This window comes from Populus alba, chromosome 17 (genome assembly GCF_005239225.2).
Source record: "Populus alba chromosome 17, ASM523922v2, whole genome shotgun sequence".
Classification (NCBI taxonomy): domain Eukaryota; kingdom Viridiplantae; phylum Streptophyta; class Magnoliopsida; order Malpighiales; family Salicaceae; genus Populus; species Populus alba.
Window position 1 is genome coordinate 3,513,316 of NC_133300.1, and position 18,456 is coordinate 3,531,771.

The window sequence follows — 18,456 nt, forward strand, 5'->3', positions numbered from 1 at the left end:
AAATGTTTATAAAAAAAAAATGTTTTGTTTTCATGCATACGGCCAATACTCTAACATGTTTTGAATGTTCTTTTTTATATAAAAAAAAATATTGGAAGTTTTGAAAATGTGTTTCGCATAGATTTCTTAAACACAAAATTATTTTCTTGCATTTCTGGATTTTACAACATGTTTGTAAAACTCCAAAGGGTATTGGCCAATATTCCAAAAACTATTAAAAATTTTATTTTGGGAGGGAGATTCATCTATTATTCATCGCTAATGTTTGGATAAAGAAATCCTTAAAGGATGAATATCCAAAATATTATTGGGAGTAATTCATCTATTATTCACCGGCTAATGTTTGGATAAAGAAATCCTTAAAGGATGAATATCCCAAAATATTATTGGGAGTAATTCATCTATTATTCACCGCTAATGTTTGGATAAAGAAACCCTTAAAGGATGAATATCCAAAATATTATTGGGAGTAATAAATCCGCACGCATCTTTGAAAGAAGCCTTGATTATAATCGAGGACATTTCAAAATTTCAAATTTTGTCCCTCCTTGCGATTTACGAGTCGCAAACTCTTGAAATACTAAGGGAAAAATGAGCTTTCAAAGCACATGGAATCTCCTTAGATTTCTATCCAAAATCAATTGACGGGTTTAGAAAACGCCAACACACCATAGACTATAGAGCAAACCAAACACCAAGCAGCTTACCTTAGGTAGGGCGTACTAGGGGTGCTAGTACCTTCCCTTTACGCAACCAGTCCCTTGCCTTAGAATCTCTGAAAGACCAGTTAGGGTTCCTAGTGACCAAATACTAGGTGGCGACTCCAAAGAACCAAATCCGCAAAATAGAACAAAACGAAAATCGCCAGCCGATGTCGTGCCTTTATAAATTTTTTGAGGGGGTGTGACAACACCATGGGGGAATGGGATTGAAATGGCGATGAAAAACATTGTGGCTGCCAGGAAAACTGCAACTTTATCCAAAACTTTTGCCATTCCATTTCCTGCTTAGCTTGGAACATGTTCATCAGCTCTTCTTCTTGGTTGATGGTGGAAGGTGGTAGTTGCCGTGATGCTAGTTGTCGTGCTCTATGCCAGAGTGGGGACACAGATTCTGGAATGGAAAGAATAAAACCCTTGATAACCTGTGCAACGTTCTCCATGGTTTTCCTGCTAGAAAGCTTGTGGAGACTTGAGAAAAAATTTATAACAAACGCAAAAAAAACAATGAAAATAGTATGGGTCTGCAGAAAATCATTTTGTTGCAACTAAAATTTTTAATATACTGGATTTTGTCAATTAGGATATATATATATTTTTTACCCTGATGAAACTTCCTGTTCTTGTAGCCTGTAAATGTCCCATGTAAAATATGGAGAGATGAAAACTGATGGAGCAAAGTGTGCCAGAAAGAAGCATCCTTTTTAATTATTATCAAAATTAGAAGCCAAGTCAAGTCAAGATTGAACTTCTCTCAAATTTATTCTCTTTTTAGTGATTACATAAAAAGATGGTGATTGAGCTTATAAATTAGGCAGGACAATCCAAATGCACTTTAGATTCTCAGCCACGTCTATCTCATATGGATCATTACTCAATTAAAGAAAACCTTGTCAGCGTTTTTACATATCAAATGACATTCAAAATGTCCACGTACAAGTAAAATTTTGAATGTCATTATAGTGGGAAGAACGGCGATAAAGAAAATTGGTGATAAAGAAATTTGGAATTGGTGAAATGAGGTGTTGTATTTGCAGTCACCAATTCCAAAATTTCAAAGAGAATTGGTGATAAAGAAATTTGGAATTGGTGATAAAAACCACGGTGGCTGGCCAACACTTTGGATGTCCTCGGAAACTTGGTGGGGTTGATAAAAAAAATTCCCTCGAGTATATATAGTAAAATTTACAACTTTGCCCAAGCCCCTCGAGTATATATATAGCCACAATTCTTGCAAGCAGTGTTCATATTCAAACCCCCACAAAGCAAACAACAAAGCCTGGTGAAACAAGATAGACCCAAGATCAAATTAATGAAGAGCTGAGGAAAGAACTGCACTTTCTGTATACCATAAGTATTCTTGCAAATAAAGCTGAATATTCAGGTGATTCTCGATATGTTTCTTTTTTACCACAATAATTTAAGGTTTTTTGCATTTTTTCCTGTGTGCAAATTCTCTCTGAGCTTTTGAGTTAATTTGTAGACTTTGAAGCTTTAGTGCTGCTAGTATTTATTCTTTAAAGTATTTTTTTTATTTAAAAATAAATTAAATTATATTTTTAAAGAATTTTTATTTTAAAAATAAAAAAATTAAATTTCCTTAAAAATATTTTTAAATGAAAAGCAAAAATCTTAAATTAAAAAAAAGAAAAACTATTATAAATTATATAATATAAAAAAAAACTTTTATAAAGGTATTACAAGCATACTATTCCGACAGTTATTTTCGTTTCTTATAAATTATTTCCCAGTCTTCTCAAGCTTTATAGCATACAGCACAGGAAAACCGTGGAGAATGGCTCGAGTTATCAAGGGTTTTATTCTTTCAATTCCAGAATTTGTGTCCCGACTCTGGCATGGAGCAGGACAATTAGAATCACAGCAGCTTACCACCTCCCACCATGAACCAAGAAGAAGAGCTGGTCAACATGTTCCATGCTAGGCAGGAAATGGAATGGCAAAAGATGCTTATAAGCATCTGCTTCACATCAGGACTTGAAATAGCCCTTCATTTTCACCAACCTACTCATTCCAAACTCGATTCCTTGCATTTAGTCTGTATCCTTGTTGCATTTATCTTTTCTTGCCTCTTTGTTTCACATTTTATCAACCCCACCAAGTTTCCGAGGACATCCAAAGTGTTGGGTAAAGTTGCAGTTTTCCTGGCAGCCACCGTGTTTTTTCATTACCATTTCAAGGGGCATAAATTGTTTGTCCTGGAGAGAGAACATAATGTTGTTCATAAATAAGTTTCTCCCTTTAAGATCCTCTTGTTCCCTTTAAGTACTCCCAATGGCATAGGCAGAGTATTTAATTGGGAGAGCAAATTAATTAACAAATACTATATTATATAGATATGAGTTAAAAAATCAATTTGAAACAAATTATACTAACTCACATAAAACAAATTAATTTAAAAATATTTTTAAAATAAAAAAACTTACATTATAATTATTCTCTTTAAATTTTCATAATAATAAAATTCATTTCAGTTATATAATAATTATAAATCTTCCATATGAAATTCATAAATAAATAAACATTAATTCATCAAAACTCATTTCACATCCTATTACCATGTAGTATGTTGTACATAATACATGGATATAGATAAGGATTGATAGTTTAAATCTATCATGATAAATCATTTTTTAAAAATAAAAAAATAGTTTTTTTTTCTTTTCTTTTTTAAGAAAAAACCAACATTTAATTTTGCAAATATCAATATTTACTCACTGATAATAATTAAAATGTTTGTTTGTTTATCTCGTGAAAAAATTTAATGTCATACCATAACCAATTCAATTAAAAATAATATAATTTTTAATTAATTTAAAATAATCAAAATCAATTTCTAACCTACCAAGTCGGGAAGAATGTCAAAACCACGTGGCTCACCATATAGGGAAGAATCAGTGGCGGAGCCAGAGCTTTTTTCTATGAGGGGACAAATTAATAATAAATATTATAACTTTTAATATGATTTTTTTTAACTTAATTGAGTTACATAACTTTAAGTTTTGAAATGATTATTCATCCTCAAGGATTTACACTTGAAATACTTTTACAGTGACGTGTTAATTTAATTAATAAACTTAGTGATTTTATTATTATCATTAATATCTTCATAATAATTAACACAATAATAAAGTCAGTTGAGTTGCATAATAATTCTAAATCTTTCATATGATATTCATATTAAAATACACATCAATTTATAAAAAACTCATTTCAATTATATATATATATATATATATAATAAGTATGTTGATTAAATTATACCTAATCATTTCTAGACATTTAAATTATTTCTACACACACACAAAAGTTGTATAAACTCACTAAGTCAAATATATGAAACAAGTTTTAATATTATACTCTAGTTTCAAATAAGAGAAAATACTAAGAGAGAGAAAGTTTAACTTATGGGATTTAAATCCATACCCTCTTCTAACTCCAAGCATCTCGTTAACAATTAATTACAAATAAATTTGTGATATAAAATGACAATTAAGATATTTACATTGTAAATTAAGAAACCCCAATTAAATAATTAATCTATAATTATAGTGAACTAAGAGACCTTAGTTAAATAATTTTAATAATTTACTCTGTCAATACAAGAGATGCAAAAAATAGTGATTTTTATATGAACATTAATTTATTTATTTATAATAAAAAAATATTTAATTTAAAAAATTCAAACATTTATTTTGAATATATTTGAATACATTCATATCAAAATCCCTAAATTATCATAAACTCTAATATCTTTAATAATTAATTATAAAAAAAATAAAATTAAAATTAAATAATGAAATAAATAATAATAATAAAATCTTACCTAAAGTATAAAGCAAAAGAAGTTACTGGACTTGAAAAACAATTTACGTAAGAAAAAGAAGCAGGCAATAACAACTTAAAAGAAAAAAAAAAACTCTATGTTAATTAGTAAAAAAAACAAAAAAAAAAGGAAAAAAATTTAAGTAAATGAGCTGGAAATATATATTATATATTATATTAAAATATAATTTCCACGTATCCGCCGTTTTGGAGTATATATACCCCCCCCCCCCCCAATCGACAAGAGCATTTGCAATTGTACGCTAAAGCTGAACATTCAGGTGATTCTCGATCTGTTTTCTTTTTTACAACAATAATTTAAGGCTTTTTGCATTTTTTTCCTGTGTGCAAATTCTCTCTGAGCTCCTGAGTTAATTTGTTTCTCTTTTGTGAAAAAACTAAAAAAGAAGAAGAGAGAGGATTTTACCATTGTTTATCTACGATGACGAGTGGTTAAAGACTTGAAGGAGGTTTCCTTGTTGACTTTTGACACTGTGTCTTAAAACTAACTTATCTTCTGCCCCTTTAAATTTACTGATATTTTCCCTCCATTCTCATAGTTTAATTCTTTTCAATTTCATCCTTGTGCTTTTCTGGAACTAAAAAAAAAGAAGCATACAAGGTTTTCTTAATTGAGTAATAATCCATATGACACATACCTGACCGAGAATCTCAAGTGCATTTGGATTGTCTGTCTAAATTTTAAAGCTCAATCACCATCTTGTTATGTAATCATTGAAAATAAATTCCATGTTATAATGGCTTGTGGGTCTAGAAAATAAAATATAGAGGAGTATCAATGGATTATTGCATGAACACATACTAAGAAAACTAACCTTGTGCTTTATTAATGACAGCTTGTTGATTTCTTGGAGGAAAAAAAAGCAAGGAAATTTCTCAAGCGTGTATTGGTATTGAGCTGGAATTTGGAGCGCTAATTTCGTGGTAGTTGTGACAACTGGGTCCAACGCGTTAATGTTAGTGAGGTCCTCCATTATTGTACTGTCTTGGACCGTTTTCTCTGCGCTTTTTACTTTAAAAATTTATACAAAACAGTTACACAATATTTTTTTTTTTAACTTTTTAAATATTTAAAAAAATTATTCTACTTACTATTCTCCATGGTTAATATATTTTATTTTCACCTCACATAATAGATGCATTTGACTCACGAAAATTTTATATTAAGTTTTCATGTTTCTAACATATAACATGTTAGAATATTTTTTTTTTGTAGAGTTTTATTCTCAGGTTTTACAACATAGATATTGCTAAAAATGAGTAAAGACTTACTAATTGCACTGGACTCCTATAATATGATTAACTCCTATAATATGTTGCCTCTCGACTGAGTTACATTAATTAAAAAAGGTAAGGCAAACTATGGTTTGGAAGGATTTGTCAAAAATAAATTTTTAAAAAAATAAATATAATTTTTGAAGGTTAAGAATGGCCCATACTAACAATTAAATACATGTTTAATATTATAGTAGCGATTACGGTTTTAAAATGTTTTTCGTTTATAAATATATTAAAATATTTTTTTATTTAAAAAAATTATTTTATAATCATCACATTAAAATAATATGAAAATATAAAAAAAATAATTTTTAATAAAAAAAATAAATAAAATTTGAGAAGCGATCTCTAAGAATTTTGTAAATCATTGGGTTTTTGTTAGCCCTAAATAATTTGTAGAAGTTTGCTCTTAGTTAAAAACAGGCAAGACATAAGATAATCAGGCCCTATCTAGGCTCTACCTAAGCTTAGCCCATCAAATTCTCCAAGATGCAAGCCCATAAAAAATTTGAATGGCCCATATTATGTTATATTGATCACTGGTTATATATAACACCGTGATCCGTTCACTGAATTTCAACAACTTCCAACATGCAAATATAAGCCTTATTACGAAGAACAAATAAAAACACTGACAAAAAAAAATTTATGCCATGTAAAGCTAGTGTCTAGTAGCAGAAATTGCAGATTGCAAGAACAAGCAACGGAATGGCGTAGATTATCCAGGGGGGAATGGGATTGAAATGGTGATGAAAAACACGGTGGCTGCCAGGAAAACTGCAGCTTTACCCAACACTTTGGATGTCATCGCAAATTTGGTGGGCTTGATAAAATGTGAAACAATAATTATTTCCCAAGCAAACTTGGTGGGCTTTACCCAATATGAGATTTCGAAAGTAGAAAAAACAATAATTTTGACTTCAAACTCGATATGCTAAGGAAAGCTACTTTCTTTCATCTTTTTCTTAAATCATCATCGACGGAAGACCATGGTTGTGTTCAACCATGGTTAAAAATTGTGCGTTCACCCAAGTAACCTCCCATGGGCCCACGCACAACCATGGTAAACCCTCGAGTTTATAAACTATATATAGCCACAATACTTGCAAGCAGTATTCATATTCAAACCCCCACAAAGCAAACAACAAAGCCTGGTGAAACAAGATTGACCCAAAATCAAATTAATGAAGAGCTGAGGAAAGAACTGCACTTACTGTATACCATAAGTATTCTTGCATATAAACCTGAATATTCAGGTGATTTCTCGATCTGTTTCTTTTTTACAAGAATATTCAGGTTGATTTTTTTTTTGCCTGATTTACCATTGTTTCTCTACGTTTCTCCATTTTCTTAGTTCTTTTTCTCTGTGTACATCATTATTACATTCTCCATTCTTCACTTGTAGACTTTGAAGCTTTTTCTGCTGCCAGTATTTATTCATATTTTTTTATTTAAAAATAAATTAAAATATATTTTTTAAAGAATTTATTTTTGATATAAAAAATAAAAATAAAAAAATCAATTTCCTTAAAAATAATTTTAAATCGAAAAGTAAAAATCTCAAACTAAAAAAAAAAAAAACTATTATAAATTATATAAAAAAACTATTATAAAACTATTCCGACAGTTTTTTTTCGTTTCTTATGGATTATTTCCTAATCTTCTCAAGTTTTACAGCATACAGCACAGGAAACTCATGGGGAATGGTGCTTCCGTTATCAAAGGTTTTATTCTTCCAATTCCAGAACCTGTGTCCCGACTCTGGCATAAAGCACGACAACTAGCATCACAGCAGCTAACACTTCTCGGAGAAGATCTGGTCGACAGTCCCCATGATGAGCGGGAAAAGGAATGGCAAAAGGTGCTTATAACCACTTGCTTCACAATAGCCCTTTTTTTTAACCAAATTACTGATTCCAAACTCGATTCCATGCATTTAGTCTGTATCCTTGTTGCAATTCTCTTTTCTTGCCTCTTTGTTTCACATTTTATCAACCCCGCGAAGTTTCCGAGGACATCCAAAGTGTTGGGAAAAGTTGCAGTTTTATGGGCAGCCACCGTGTTTTTCATCACCATTTCAATCCCATTCCCCCCTGGTGTCAAGTGGGTCATTTGGATAATCTATGCCATTTCGTTGCTTGTTATTGCAATCTGCAATTTCTGCTACTAGACACGAGCGTCACATGGCATATTTTTTTTTCTGTCAATGTTTGTATTTGCATGTTGAAATTCAGTGCAATCACGTTATTATGTATAATCATTGATCAATACAGCATAATATGGGCCTTTCAAACTTCTTATGTAGGATCTATGAGCTAAGAATGTAGAAAGGACGTTATCATCAATGCAGGTCTATGGTCTCATGGGGCATAATTCCCGCCGAGTTAAATAATAATTATTGCATTGAACAACAATCTCACTAGCAGAAACAAGTATAGAACAGGTGAACTTAAAATCGTTCAGCTAAGCAAACAAGAACTCTTGGAAAAAATTCTGACCTCCCATTCAGCACGTATTGGATTAACTTCAAATCCTCTGGACTCATAGGTTTACCCAGTGTAAACGGACCAACCGGATATTTAAACATTTGCTTCACAAGTGAGTCAGATCTCACATTTAAGGAGACCAGGAAAGAACCAGAAATCCATTCCTTGCTCCTGCAAATATGGATGACAAGAAGAAATTGAGAAAAATGATCATCCCATAAAATGTGAACATTTTATCGAAATTGTTACAACAGAACAATCACGTTCACATGTTGTCAACGAGTAAGACATATGCTAATACCTTAAAAATACAATCCGGTTAAATAAATTGATACTATAATTGATCAACGTTGCACCATCAAGCTTAGGAAATGCAAATCAAATTTAGCTTTTACTATTGTTTTAGCGTACGTCATGACCCTGTTAATAATCATTACAAGGGAAGTGTGTGACTTTGCAGCCAAATTTCATTAACAATTTATGGTAGGGAAAAAAACAGGAAAACGATGTTCAGAAATTTAGGGGGAAGAATCATTTTGGAATCACCTGTCTGTAGAAAGTGAAGAACTCAATTGTTTTCAGGGCTTTCCAACTAGTCCTGTCCACATGATAGCAACTGCACCGCTGAAAGAAGACTTTGATACAGTAGCTGATATTGGAATCGCTAGGAAATCACGAGCCATTTTACAAAGTGCAGGAAATCTCGGAGAACTGACCGCCACCAAGCTAATACATCTGAAAGCTTATCCAGGTTTTCCAAAGGCTCTCCTAAATACCGATTAAGATCAAGTTTTTGTGAATCAACCACATCGCCATCATCTTTCTGCTTATGCCACTCACGGAATCCCCAAAACTTATCATCAGAATCTGGATCATGTGATGCCAGACAACTGGTGTCCTTAGAAGGTGATGCTAGATAACTTCATTCTCTTCGCCATTGAACAAACATATTTGTTTTTGTATCTCTCCGTCTATTTTTTGAACAACTTTTTAAGTGTTTGTGTAGATTTGAAGTTTCCTTCTTGCTATCACCTGTATACTTGTTTTTGCATCCTTTACATATGGCCCATACTGCACCATTTTAAGTGCTTGTGCAGATTTGAAGTTCCCTTCTTACCTTACCCTGGATGCTTCTTTTCTACACCATTTTTTTCTTTAACCTTGTCGAACCATTTCCACACTTCAGATACCTTTCGTCTTTTATTATAAAGCAGATACGGTGAACATATTACCATCAACATTTGGAGCATTTTTTTTACTAACTTTAGAACCTCGTTCCCCGACTAATTCTGCTTCTGAAAACATTCTCAAGCTCTTACAAGTTTCCCGTAGTTTAAGCTTCCGGATTGTAACCAAATCATGCTGCTCTAAAATATCTGTCATGAGGGAGAAAGAACTCTAATATATAGCTAAAACCAGCACCAGTGCTCCTTAGCACTATTGCAACTGCAGCATTCAAATTTATACTTTCGAACTTGATGAGTACGAGGATACTCGTTGACATGCTTTTCCTTCACATCAGGCTCAAAGGAAGGAAGATATGTTCGATGGGATTGTCCAGCAGCACCTTGCCCTGTGTTCAGAAATAGTTGCTCACAAGCATTCACAAAGCCTTGCATCTCCTCATCTGAATAACTAGCTGTACGCTCTATTGAAAGTTCACATGTCCTCAAAAAACCTGAATTACATAATCTGCAATGAGATTTTGAAATATCATCAACAGCTCCCCAGGTATAATCACAAGGAATCCATGTCAGAGCAAGTGGAAATCCGTGTGTTAGGCATACAGCTCTGGTAACATTAGCGATTTCTGTTAACTCAGCTCTTTGATCCCTTGAAAAACACTGGGAAAAAAAATTCTATTAGACAAAGCAGAAGACAGCCTAATGTAGCATAAAAAAAACTGTAAGGTACTACTGATAAATACCTCAGGACGAAGTCGAGGTAGTAAATTGATCCGTAAATCGACAGCCTGGAAATAGTTGGGCTTATACAGAGTTTATAACACCTTCAAACAAGACCAATGTCTCTTTGCACATATAATTTAATGGCACATATATTCTGGACTCAAGCTAGTGCAGTTGTAATAAGGAATGCTTCATCAGCTCTAATTTAAAGCTGAAAGATTGTTTCACCTCAGAAACACTACAAATGCAAACACAGAGATCACAGAAAATGAAGCTAATGGGGAGAAATTCACATTTTATGAGATTTCGAAAGTAGAAAAGACAATAACTTTGACTTCAAACTCGATATGTTAAGGAAATCTACTTTCTTTCATCTCTTTCTTATTCTCCTAAATCCTGATAATAAATTGAGAAGTATTTTCAATGTTATCCAAAATCTGATTGAAAAAATATATGTAATGAAAACAAACCTGGAGAGCCTGTGAAACTTTTTCCGTCTCTAAATCAAAATCCTGTTTCTCCTCCATGGTCACAAGCTCCAGCACAGCACAGCAATACTTGGGTTGATCAGATTCTAAGACCGGAAAGGCAATAATACCCCCTACTCCACAAGAGATCATGGCATCTGATAGGTGTGAGTATTCATTCGGTCTGTAATAACATACATTTGAAGTCCATTCTGGAAATCCACAATTCCATGCCCCAAAAAAAATGTCTGGACGTGAAAACGACGACTTCCCAAAGAATCTTCTAGCAACGATAACGCTTTTTCCATCTTTTCCCTTAGACTCGACTTTGCAGGAGGCAAAACATCTTCAACGCAAGACAAATGTTCCAAATACATTTGTATTTCGACAGATTTTTTTGGCAACAAGTCTTCTCACTCCTCAGATCTTCTTATCCATGGCTGGAAAGTGGAACGATGAGGAGTGGTTAAGGAATAAAGACTTGAAGGAGGTTGACTTTTCTCAAATAAAGACTCCAACATTCGGTTGATGACAAACTCCATCTCAAATAAAGGTCCGATTAATTTTTCTTGTCCAAATAATAATCATATATTCTTTTATGGGCTTTATCTATGGACTCAATTAGCCCAACACTAACTGGAAGTTACAAGTAGACTCATTGTTACCGTTACCCTGTAAAAAAGAGAGAGAGGATTCTTTCTATCAGTCCATAAGATATTACAGAGGCATGCATTTCCCTACAAAATATTATTTTCAGGATTCAGCCTTAGTTATTAGATTGAGTTCAAAACACTCCCCCATTACATTGTTTTGTCAATTTCCCTCCCCCCTATATCTTACTCTACCATAGTGCATTGTTGTTGAGCCCAATTGCAGTTGTTTCATGCTCACCTTTCAGTCTTATACGGGTAGATTTTGGGATGTGGCCCAGAATAATTCGTGAAAAAAATACATTTAATAACAACTACACTCATTAAATAAAATTATTTCACACTAATATTGACTATTTTAATAATTATAATTATTACTAATAACTTTTTTTTTTGAAGCCGGAATTCGATGACCTCTATCTTTTTTTCTCAAATTAGAGATAAAAAAAATAACAAAAATAAATTTTCATATTTAAATTAAATTAAAAAGATATTTAAGAACTGAATAGATATAATATATTAAGATTGAAGATGAAATTGAACTTTTTTTAAGAATTTTTAAATGAACTCCCATCATAGTTTATTTTTAATTGTTAACGAATCATGAATTTGTAGATTCTGGTTGCCAGTACCAGACTATGAGTTTCGTATGAATCGCTTAGATGTCACGTACAACTAAATATTTTTCAGGATGTGTAGCGGTTTAAAATCCCTCAAAACCACCGTGTCGTTTCAGCCTTGGAGACGTCTATCTCTTGCATTTTTTTTGTCTTTTGTTAGCCCTAATTAATTTCTAGAAGTTTACTCTAAGTAAAAGACAGGCAAGACATAAGATAATCCAGCCTCTACGTAGGCTTAGCCCATAAAATTCTCCGATCGAAAGACGCAAGTCCATAAGAAGTTTGAATGGCCCATATTATGTTATATTGATCAATAGTTATATATAACACCGTGATTACACTGAATTTCAACACCTTCCTCCATGCAAATATGGAAGCCTTGTGACGAAGAACAAATACAAACACTGACAGAAAAAAATAGATGCCATGTAAAGCTCGTGTCTAGTAGCAGAGATTGCAGATTGCAATAAAAAGCAACGAAATGGCATAGATTATCCAAGTAACCCACTTGACACCAGGGGGGAATGGGATTGAAATGGTGATGAAAAACACGGTGGCTGCCATGAAAACTGCAACTTTACCCAGCACTTTGGATGTCCTCGGAAACTTGGTGGGGTTGATAAAATGTGAAACAAAGAGACAAGAAAAGATAATTGCAACAAGAATAGAGAGTAAATGCAAGGAATCGAGTTTGGAATCAGTAATTTGGTGAAAATGAAGGGCTATTTGAGGTCCTGATGTGAAGCAGATGCTTATAAGCGTCTTCTGCCATTCCATTTCCTGCTTAGCATGGAACTTGTTGACCAGCTCTTCTTCTTCGTTCATGGTGGGAGGTGGTAGCTGCTGTGATTCTAGTTGTTGTGCTCCATGCCAAAATCGGGACACAAATTCTTGAATTGAAAGAATAAAACCCTTGATAACTCGAGCACCATTCTCCATGGTTTTCCTGTGCTGTATGCTATAAAGCTTGAGAAGACAAGGAAATAATTTATAAGAAACGAAAAAAACTGTCAAAAAGTATGCTTATGATGCTGATATTGCCAGCTTATTTATACCAGCAGAAAAGAAAGAGGTGGAATTTATTGATAATCGGATTCGGACCTCAAGAGTCAACAACCGAATGTTGGAGTTTGGAAAAGTCAATCGGACCTGTAATTTTTTATATTAGAGTAGAAGTTGATGAAGAAACCTTAATAATCAAGCCATTAATGTTTTTTAATTTATAGTTTTTTTAAAAGTTTGTTTTTCCAAACTGTAAAAACTACTATAAAACCAAATTACGTGGAGAGAAGGTTAGTTGCCTTGTAGCAAGCACACTGAATTCATTGCCAAAGGACCACAAGCTGTGTTTTCATTTTGGATAGTTGTAATAATTTAGCTCATATTTTCGTTTCAAAAGGTTGGCAGGAATGTTCTTTGGATTTATGCTGGGGTTAAATTTCTGGGTTTTTCTTGAGCCTTGGGCTTCGAGTCCTATGTATCAGCTGAGTCTGTCCCATAATGAAACTATATTTTATTTATTAATTTGGAAAAATCAAGCACTTCACCTAATATGTTTTAAAGCAATGTTAGAGATAATATTTCTTACCATTAATTCACCGAGGGGAGTTCAATGTTAGAGATAATATGTTTTAAAGCAATGTTAGACTAGGAAATATTGCTTTAATCTAACTTCTGTTGCGAAAGTTGCAGATTATAGCCGAATAGCACGTTTCAAGCTGGGCCTTAAGCCCATTCTTTCTGCTCACACCCCTCAATTTCTGTATCTGGGACCTTTTTTAAAAAAACAAATTCCCAAATTAAATATAAACAGAGTGAATCTAGGCTGTGCTTAGGACTTAACAAAGCAAGAACATGAATATATAAACGTAGTTTCTTGCAAGGCCGCTCTTGTCAGAGGCCCGATTGAATATTATAATGATGTCCGATTCTTCATTTCCTTTCGTTGATTTTTATAATGAGAGGTCCGATTCTATAATGTTAATTTAATATCATCGATCACATTACTAGATGTCCATCAAATCATATAATTAATGGATTAAGAACTAAATATTAGATATTATAAAAGATTCATAATAAAAACTTATAGTATATCTAAAACACCCATCAATGTAATTTTATCATCTAAGATGTTAGAACTGGCTTAAATTTATTACTATTTAGTTCACTTATTATGATTATTGAAAGAATTGTTTTTGTTTTTATTTTTATTTTAAAAAAAACAAGTGATAATTGTTAAGAAATATATTTATCTTATTTTATTTATTAAAATTAAAATAGTATTTTTAGTTTAGTCTATATATAATTTTTGTATATTTAATTTAAAATAATAACTTCATAATACTGTGATGAATGAAAATCCTAACCTCATTCTTTTTATATTTGTATATATATATAAGAAAACTTCAAAAGTTTTCAAGCAATCACATTCTTGTCTTTGCAAGCTTTTTTAGCAAAGGACTTCCATGTCAATTTCAGCACCATCTATCGTCAAGATTTTCTCCCCTTGGATTGCAGCAACTATGTCGAAACTCCGGCAGCCCACTACATCTCAGCTACAATTAAAATCATCATGTTCTTGTGCGCGTGATGATAAAGAATTTAAGATCTGCATAATAGATTTTGAGTTTGAGTTAGGTACACCTTTTATAAAAATATGAAACATAATTTGATAAGTAAACTTTTCTCCACATAATTTGGTCTTATAGTAGTTTTTAGAGTTTGCAAAAACAAACTTTTTAAAAAACTATAAATTAAAAAACATTAATGGCTTAATTATTAAAGTTTCTTCATCAACTTCTACTCTAATATAAAATAGCTCATCACTTTTAGATTAAAAAATTACAGGTCCGATTGACTTTTCCAAACTCCAACATTCGGTTGTTGACTCTTGAGGTCCGAATCCGATTATCAACAACCTCCACCTCTTTCTTTTCTGCTGGTATAAATAAGCTGGCAATATCAGCATCACATGCATACTTTTTGGACAGTTTTTTTCGTTTCTTATAAATTATTTCCTAGTCTTCTCAAGCTTTATAGCATACAACACAGGAAAACCATGGAGAATGGTGCTCGAGTTATCAAAGGTTTTATTCTTTCAATTCCAGAATCTGTGTCCCGACTCTGGCAAGGTGCACGACAACTAGAATCACAGCAGCTACCACGTCCCACCATGAACGAAGAAGAAGAGCTGGTCTATATGTTCCATGCTAAGCACGAAATGGAATGGCAGAAGACGCTTATAAGCATCTGCTTCACATCAGGACTTGAAATAGCCCTTCATTTTCACCAAATTCCTGATTCCAAACGCGATTCCTTGCATTTAGTCTGTATCCTTGTTGCATTTATCTTTTCTTGCCTCTTCGTTTCACAATTTATCAACCCCACCAAGTTTCCGAGGACATCCAAAGTGTTGGGTAAAGTTGCAGTTTTCCTGGCAGCCACCGTGTTTTTCATCACCGTTTCAATCCCATTTCCCCCTGGTGTCAAGTGGGTTACTTGGATAATCTATGCCATTTCGTTGCTTGTTATTGCAATCTGCAATCTCTGCTACTAGACATGAGCCTTACATGGCATATATTTTTTTTTCTGTCAGTGTTTGTATTTGTTCTTCGTAACAAGGCTTACATTTATATGTTGGAAGGTGTTGAAATTCAGTGTAATCACGGTGTTATAGATAACCTTAGATCCATTTAACATAATATGGGCCATTCAAACGTCTTATGGGCTTGTATCTTTCAATTGGAGAATTTGATGGGCTAAGCCTAGGTAGGGCTGTCCTTTGTCTAGATTGAGCCTTTGAGGTTATCAATTCCCGTCTGGAGTTGATGTGATTAAGAGGTCAGTTCTTAAGTTTTATAGATTAATTTAATTTGAAAAAATTAAAAAATATATTTTATATGAAAAATTTCAATTAAAAAATAAGTTATACATGTTTTAAATAATAAAATTTAAAATAATATTTTAAAAAGTTTTTTTATTCAACATTGAAAAAACATAATTTTTTCTTGAAAACATAGAGTATATATACGAAAAGTCTTCAAATTTTACATAAAAAAAATAACATATTTCTTGGAAATATAAAGTATTCATATTAAAGAATTTCAAATCTCACATTAAAAAAGCATAACTTTTTTCTTGTAAATATAGAGTAGATATACAAAAGGCTTCAAATTCTATATTAAAAAAATAAAAAAAATTTGGAAACATAAATATATATACTAAAGGGTTTCAAATCCGATATTGAAAAAGTAAAGTATTTTTCTAATATTTATATATTGAACTTTAAAACATGTTAATAATCAACTTAGAAAATATGAAAAAAAAAGAGGTATAAAAGAAAAACCACATTTGAAAAAAAAAAAATGGATCTTGTCCGGATTCACCCAGGTCATGGGTCGATTGAGTTTTACTAGGTTGTTGCACTGGTTATTCTTTTAACAAATCCAAATTGATTTAGCTATTAGGTCGACTCGTCAGGCTGGGCTAGATTTAATAATTATGTTGAAACTTTTTAAAAATTTTTTTCTGACAAGTCCTTCCAAACTTGGCTTTTTTTAAAAAAAAAATATATATATATACCCAGTCGAGAGGTAACATATTAGTGGTTAACACAACCACTCATAGGAGATTAAACTTAAAATATTGATTATAGGCCTAAATAATAACATTTTGTGTTTCTTTTCAACAATTTTGTATTCTTTAAGGTTTAGGCACCATTCTTAACATTTCTTATTAGATTGATGACTTTATGTCTATGGATGTGTTTCTATTTAGTTCTTTACATTATTATTTTTTTTTAATTTGGATCACGTGAAAAAAAAATATCAATACTAATTTTAAATAAAGATCAAGTCTCTTTCACCAAAATTAATCTATTTAAGTTAGTTCATTTACATTGAAATCAATAATTAGTTCCTTTTTGGACCACTTCTAAGCAAACAAAGGAAATGAGTGTTTTACATCGTATTTTAGAAGTGTTTTTTAAAAAAATTATTTTTATTTTTTTTGCTTCAAATTAATAATTTTTGGTGTTTTCAGATCAATTTTAATGTGCTGATATCGAAAATAATTTTTTTAAAATAAAAAAAATTATTTTAATGTGTTTTGAAATGAAAAGTATTTTAAAAAATATCTGGTACCACACTCCCAAACACATAAGCTTTATATATACACAAAAAGGTAAAATAAATCAAGGTTTTCTCTTGGGCTTTTTCGTGAAAAAATTACACTTAGATATGATTGATCATCTACGTACTCTTGTAAAACACATGTGTATGAGGAAATTCTATATTTTTTTATTATTAATGTGGATGTTTGGATCAGTTTGTGTATATTTCAATTAATTTCATGAAACCTAAAATTAACGATCATGTAAACTTTCAATAATTTTAGGAGAACTCAAATTCATAGTTATTAGAAAGCAAACACCAAGAAATTCTATCTTGCTTTCATATCTTGCAATTGCACATTATTAATTGCTTCCCGAAACTTATCTTGGTTAATTGGTGTTGCGTTCACATATTCAATAGTTTATCTTTTATCTCATAAAACCCATCTCCAGCAAGAAGTTCAATAGTTTGTGCATGGCAAGGAAAACATGGTAAATCATCGCCAATGAGATATCTTTTTCTGTATAGCAAGAATCCGCTGATCTCTATCTCTTTCTCTTTCTCTTTCTTTTTAAATCAAAGATTAAAACTTAATAAAAATAATTTTTATATCAAAATTAAATTAAAAAGATATTTAGGAATATAAAAGGTATATGTAAAGATTGAGGATGAAAATGAATTTTTTGTGAGAATTTTTTAAACCATCACCTATAACGTATTTTTCACTTAATCCTCATCTTTCAACTTCGTTAACCAAATGGAAAATACCTTGAATTTAGTTTAATAAGCAATTAAAAAGTTTTAATTTTAAAAAAAAAAAAAATCAAAATTTTTAACCGTGAAATTAGAGAGTAAAAAATGGACGTCTAAAGTATTTTGGCAACGTTTAATGTTTTCATTAATAATAATTGTTTTGGTTTTTTTTAATTTGAATCACTTTGTATGTAATTTTTTTAAAATGCTAATTTTTAATAGAAATCAAATCTCTTCAGTCTGGTGTATTCTGGAGTATAATATCAATTATTTTTTTAGTTTAAATTATTTTCTATAATTTTTTTTACATGCTAATATTAAATACAAATCAAAATTCTTTAATTATAGTTAAAGTGTGTTTGAAAGTATAAGTATTTTTTATTTAAAAATATATTAAAATAATATTTTTTTATTTTAGAAATTTTATTTTTAATATCAATATATAAAAAAATATATGAAAATATGTAAAAAAATTATTTTAAAATAAAAAAAATTATTTTTTTTCAAAATAATATTTTTAAAATATAAAAATAAACAAACTGAGGTTAGATAGTTCATCTGCACTGAAATCTGCCCTTTCGGACCACTTCTAAGAAAACCC

At 31.4% G+C, this 18,456-nt stretch overlaps 1 pseudogene; it reads right to left on the minus strand.

The window, feature by feature from the left end:
• Positions 1 to 8,148: 8,148 nt before the first annotated feature.
• LOC118057034 (protein NLP9-like) lies at positions 8,149 to 12,930 on the minus strand (annotated as a pseudogene).
• Positions 12,931 to 18,456: the final 5,526 nt, after the last annotated feature.